The following is a 6,016-nucleotide window of genomic DNA, read 5'->3' as shown; positions in this document are numbered from 1 at the left end:
AAAGTAACTGTATTCTGAATACCACCTTTTTAAACGGTAACTGTAACGGAATACAGTTACTCATATTTTGTATTTTAAATACGTAACGGCGGTACATGTATTCCGTTACTCCCCAACACTGTGCACCAGCATGCATCTGCTCTCATATAACTATCATTAGCTTACAGCTTATAGTGTTTAAGGTCTGTGCTAACCAAAAATAAAGACAAGATGATAGTTTATTAAACTTTTAATGAAATTTTCAGAATGTCTCAGTGGACTTTAATAAACTTAGCCATCTGCTCCTTGCTATCTAAAATATAACAGGACACTGGAGTAAATTTGTCCATCTCACACTTCTGCTTAATCAGTTTCCTGTTTGACGTTTATTCAGCTGTGTGAAAACTATAACTTTAATCTCAGCCAAATCGATTTACTCAGGAACAAATAAAATACTAAAAAAGCCAAAGAGTAACATTTTAAGTTACCTAAGTGACTTATATATCATGTTTAACCTGAGTAGCCAAAGACGTGTCGGCAGTAGTTCACTGTTCTCGCCGGCTCTAATGAGCCGGCTATCAAACAATGCGTCGACTATTAAATAAGTCGTCGACAATTTTAATAGTTGACGTAATTGTGACTAGTCGGCGAATCGTAGCAGCCCTAGTGTGCGAACATTTTTCTTGTAAAACAAAGGGGGGTCTAGCAAAAAAAGTTTGGGAACCAAACCTTATCTGTTGCTTAGTTTTCGGTATTTGCATATATGCTAGCTCGCTCCAGTCCCTAACTTGGCAGTACATGTTAGCTCTGTTATGGGCTCCCACAGCCCATAACTGATTAAGCAGATGGATGAATGGTCTGAGCCAATCACCAAGGAGCTGAAATGATGCATTTCATAAGTCTGGATGTGGCATCTATGTAACAGGGGAGTTGTTTCTGAGGTTCTCATACCACCATAGAAAAAAACCAATAACCTCCAGCTCATTTAGTATTCCAGTAAAAATTACTGCCTGCGTTTAAGGGATGGGATCTCATTTGTTTTCCCTTTAAGCACTTGTGATTTTTCTCCTGTATTAAGATTGATTTCTGCCTTGAACCCTCACTCGAGTTACACACTTCAGGAACTACAACTTGCTGCAACATGCAAGCAAACTGCTAACAGAATCCACCAGAAATAACCAAACAGCATCCTAGTATTCACAACAAATATTGACCCTGTAAAAGGGAATAAAACTTCTATTCAGGTTTTTCTTCTTTACTCTGAACACCTTGTAGACTGTTTTTGAAGTTCTAAACCATGATGGAGACAAAAAAGAGCAGCTGTACCTTTTCTTTTTGATTTTTTCCTCTTGTCTCTGATGATAATTTGACCATAACTGATGTCTTCTCTTTGCACTGCTGAATAGACTGCAGCTGGATCACTCTCTGTACAATAAAAACATAGCAGACATTACTTCAGTGGTGCAGTCATATATGTACTTACTATTTCATTAATAATCACACAAAAACTTTTATTTATTTTTTTAATCGCACTAATGTGAAAGTATTAAATAGAACTGATATCGAAGGCTATACAGTATTTAAGCTAACGGACCACAGTGCTGTTTTCATGAAAACATGCTGAAACCACAGGATTTATATGTGTTGTGCAATCTACAACATTACCTACAACGACCCACAACATTACCTATTACCATTATATTCTGTGCTTTCTCTTTGTTGTTTGTTTTATATCCTTGTCTCAGAATTTGTAGTGCAAAAAGACATTTTAAATAAAATAATGACCGAAGCAATTCTCTAGAGGCAATCATGGCTATAGGTGGGTTGGAAATGCAGCAGAGGTTTCTGGCACAACGTCACGTTCCAAGTTGCACAATGTGTAATGTGTATGTGTTAGTCCCCATAGGGAAATAGTTCCTCTGCATTTAACCCATTCACCCAGTGAAGCAGTGGGCAGCCACCAATGCAGCGTACCTGTAGGTATATTTGGTCTGCAATTGTGAGTCATCCATCATAACATGCACACTCTTAATACAGCCATAACAGACAACAATTGCACATGGTACACCAAAAATAAATAAATAAATTAAAATAACATCTATAATTTGTTCATTAACGGCTGCTACAACAAAGCAATTTTTAAACCTTCTAGTTTTACACTTTGGGAACAAAACCCTTTACCCAGAAGGGGAAAAAAAAGTGAAACTCACTATGAAACAGGTGTGAGTCAACAAAAATTGAGCTAGTCAACTGCTGTAACTGGTGTACAGGGATACTAGGTTCAGCTGTGGTTCACCAATCAGCCTATTAAACCACTTAACAATTTGATTGAGTGAGTTTCTGTTCTTTATAGATAAATATGCGAACCATGAAACCAAAGAAAAAGACGAAACTAATTCAATCAAAGAATGACAAAAAAAATCATCATGGTTTTGTTAATGTGGAAATGAGAAAGCTTTCTCACACGTGAGTCACTGGTGACCTTTCTGCACACAGTGTCACAGTACAATTAAGCTTTGAATCATTAACTGTTCCAAGATATTTATAACATTGAAAACATTCCACAGTATGACCCTTAATAAAATCAACTTTGTGTGTATGTGTGCTTTTGCTAAAATAAATGATATGTTCTTCAGTATCATCAGCTGAAGGCAGGACTCATCACATCATTTGACAAAATCAGCACAAACTGAGCCACAGATGGATTCATTTTCCCGGAGCAGACAGAGAATAACAGAATCATCTGCTTATTTTCAAATGGTCCTATTTTCAAAATTACTCTAACAAATATTTGTGTACAGGATAAATAGTAAGAACAAGAGCTGGCATTCCTGTGGGGAGCCAGTCGAGGAGCAGACCTGGTTGGACAGGACCGCACTTACATTCAATCAAGTTTTTGGGTCCTGTTAGTTAAAAAGTCAAGAATTGAATCGATAAGATTTTTATTCATGTTGAACTGTTCTAAAAGCCTTCAGATTAAAATAGCAGGCTAAATTATGTTGAAGCCTGAAGAAAAATCAACAAACACTAATCAAGCATGAGAGGTTTTTCCCTCCAGGTGTTAAATAACCAGGTTCAGCAAGATTGCAGCTGCATCTTCCATTCCTCTATAGAGGAGGTCAAGCACATGTTCAGTTTGCTTTAAAATCTCTGACTTCACAAGTTTCTGAACTTTCATCACAACCAATGTGAGAGCAACTAAACTTGTTTTTTTTTTTTTAAATTTTGGGATGACAAGTCTTAGGAACAGGCAATAAAACAACATCCTTCAAAACAATAGGTGTGTGGTGTGCCTGTAAAGACTTTTTAAAAATATAATGGATTGTTGAGCAAATGACAACAACTATTAGCAGGTCCATGAAACTTATTCACTTTCACAAAGTGGAAGGCCTTTTTGACATCTCCCTGCTTGATGTTAAAGTGCTCAGTATGTTTAAGATTACACTGCAGCTGCTGGGTCTCATTATTAAAGTCAAAAATGTTCAAACTAAAAAGAAAAAGGGGGAAGTATGATGATGATGATGACCCAAATCCTGTTGCTAGAACTTTAACTTGCATAGATTAGAGTGGAGATCAGACTTGTGCATGTGTATACAATTTTTACAAGTTATAAAAAATAATGAGCACTCCTACCTCTTATATTAGATTTATTTTTCTTATCTTTGATGATAATTTGTCCATAACTGACGTCTTCTGTTCTCACTGCTGAGTAGACTGCAGCTGGATCACAGTCTGCACAATAAAATACAGACAGAGGACACGATTGCAGAGACACAGCTATACAGAACGTTCTGTTGTTATATTAATGTCCACATATTTTTTCTACTCCTTTATTGTTGAGTAGTCAAATTGGAGAGACTAAGAAAACTAATGAACTACATCACCAAATGCCACTGAACCACATGAACAAAAGCACTGGGTCACATACACATCATACTAGGAAGAGCAGAACCCATCCCGTAAAACTTTCAATGGACAGTTTTTTGTGTTGATACCATTACCAAAAGAAGGTTTGGAACTCTTGTTATTGAGTCAGCACTTTGTAACTTCATGTGGTCTACCACTTCATGGGTGAGTTGCTATGGCAAATCTATCTAACTGCACTAATAACAGCTGATCACAGAATATCTAAGAGAAAAGAAATTTCACAAACTGACTTGTTGCAATGGTGACATCATATTTCAGTACTACATTCACTTTGATTTTATACACCTGTGATTGAAAAAACTTATATCAAAGATTAAGAGATATGACCCCACACTTCGCCCATTAATATGGCTGACTCAGACTGAATACTAAACACATGTGGACAGTCTGGATAAAGTTATTGTGTACTATGGTCAGATTTCTCGACTTTGGTCTCTTCTATCCAACATTGCTCCAGAAGGAACAATGTTGTTTATGTTTTATAAGTCTTGTGTTTTGTTTAAACAAACCACTTCATCCTTGCAAACCTTTTCTATAAAGCTGTTTCCTTGGCAAACACAGGTGGACATATCTATATCATATAGCACTGCATCAAAACACACCTGAATGCTTTAGACCAGCACACTCCTTAAACATCTGTTTGAAGAGATTCTGACACAGCTTAATTAATTAAATATAATTATCAGAAACCAGCGGTTACATGTCATCTTAATTCCCGTGAATGCACTAAGAATGTACCTAATTTTTCCAACACTAAATAAGATGATTTTTTTTTCACAGGACTGTACATGACACTTCCTATAATCCGGCACTATACAGTTTTATTTCTTCTAACAATAGTGGTGTAAAAACAAACAAAAAGACGCACCAGCTTTAAACTACCTGTCAATACCTGTCAATATGTCACACAAACTATTAAATTTTTAACTCCGTAAAACAAAAATAAAAATTGGCATATTGGCAGGTGAACAGCATTGCAATGAGTTTACTAAGGTTGAGAGTTGGTGTTTGTGCACACACTTTACTTCTCTTAAAAGCCCTCTAGCAAAACCTGAGCAGCTGAAGCGCTCTCATTAGAAACAGGAAACAGAGCAACCACAGAGCTGTTAGCTCATGTAAACGGACTAACCACAGCATCAAAAAACAAACAGTCCAACAAGCAAAGGAAAAAAAGCCTTCACGGTTAACTGTCTAAAGACACAGAAGAACAAAGGGATTATTTTTAGGCTTTCACACAAGTTTTGGATAAAATTTATCTGTGAAACAATTTTAATTTAATATTAATACAGTGAATTGTTTAGGAAACATGAGCTAACATAAACACGAAACTAGGCCATCTGTGTGATAGAAAATTAGAAAATAGTAGCTGAGAATTAAACTGTCACCAATGTACAGAGTACTGTCTTTAGCTCTGTAAATGTTGGTGTGGAACTGAAGAACACTTTTGTTAAGAAACACTAAATGTTTTGAAAAACATTAAAAACTCAGCTGTAAATATATACATTATATATACACACTGCACATAAAGCATTACCTCTGCTCCATCTGATTGGCTTTTGTTGGTGATGTAATATTCTGAGGTCAGTGTAAGCGATGTCATCTTCACTAGCATTTCCAGTATCATCTAAAATGAACCAAAATAAATATCAATAAAGTTATTCTATAGCAGGCTTAATGAACACTTTTCTTTTATTTTTTTTAAATGTTCAACATGTTTGTAAATTACATGTTAAAATAATTTACATAACTTTTTAAAGGAATAATTCTTAGTCTCACCTTTCGGCTTCCTGTGAACACATCGTCTCACCAATAGAATCACTAACACCAGTAGAATCACAACACAGACTGATCCAACAGTCAGCAGCACATGGAGATAAGGAGGAGAGGAACCAGCAGAAGTGGTTGTATTAATGGAGGCTGATGTAGGTGGAGGTGTGGTGGTGTATCTCTCTAAAATAAAGCAAACACAGTCATTAAGTTGTCGTCACATTGTGAATGTTGAAAGCTGCAGAAACACAGACAGGTGAGTGTGTCACCTGTGACAGTGATCCAGCTGGATGGAGACTCTCCATGACCGCTGATGTCACACTTGTAGAGGCCTTCATCAGAC

At 36.4% G+C, this 6,016-nt stretch overlaps 1 long non-coding RNA gene across 1 annotated transcript; it reads right to left on the bottom strand.

Annotated features, from left to right (window-relative positions):
• Nucleotides 1–2,161: 2,161 nt before the first annotated feature.
• LOC106632870 lies at nt 2,162–5,844 on the bottom strand. The gene is made up of 3 exons (XR_001336048.2): nt 5,683–5,844; nt 5,441–5,530; nt 2,162–3,711 (listed from the first exon to the last, which is right to left on the bottom strand). It is a non-coding gene; the product is annotated as an uncharacterized LOC106632870 (long non-coding RNA).
• Nucleotides 5,845–6,016: the final 172 nt, after the last annotated feature.

This window comes from Haplochromis burtoni, unplaced genomic scaffold, assembly GCF_018398535.1.
Source record: "Haplochromis burtoni strain Fernald_Lab_line unplaced genomic scaffold, NCSU_Asbu1 Contig_3237, whole genome shotgun sequence".
Lineage (NCBI taxonomy): Eukaryota > Metazoa > Chordata > Actinopteri > Cichliformes > Cichlidae > Haplochromis > Haplochromis burtoni.
This window is presented reverse-complemented; position numbering and strand designations above follow the sequence as displayed.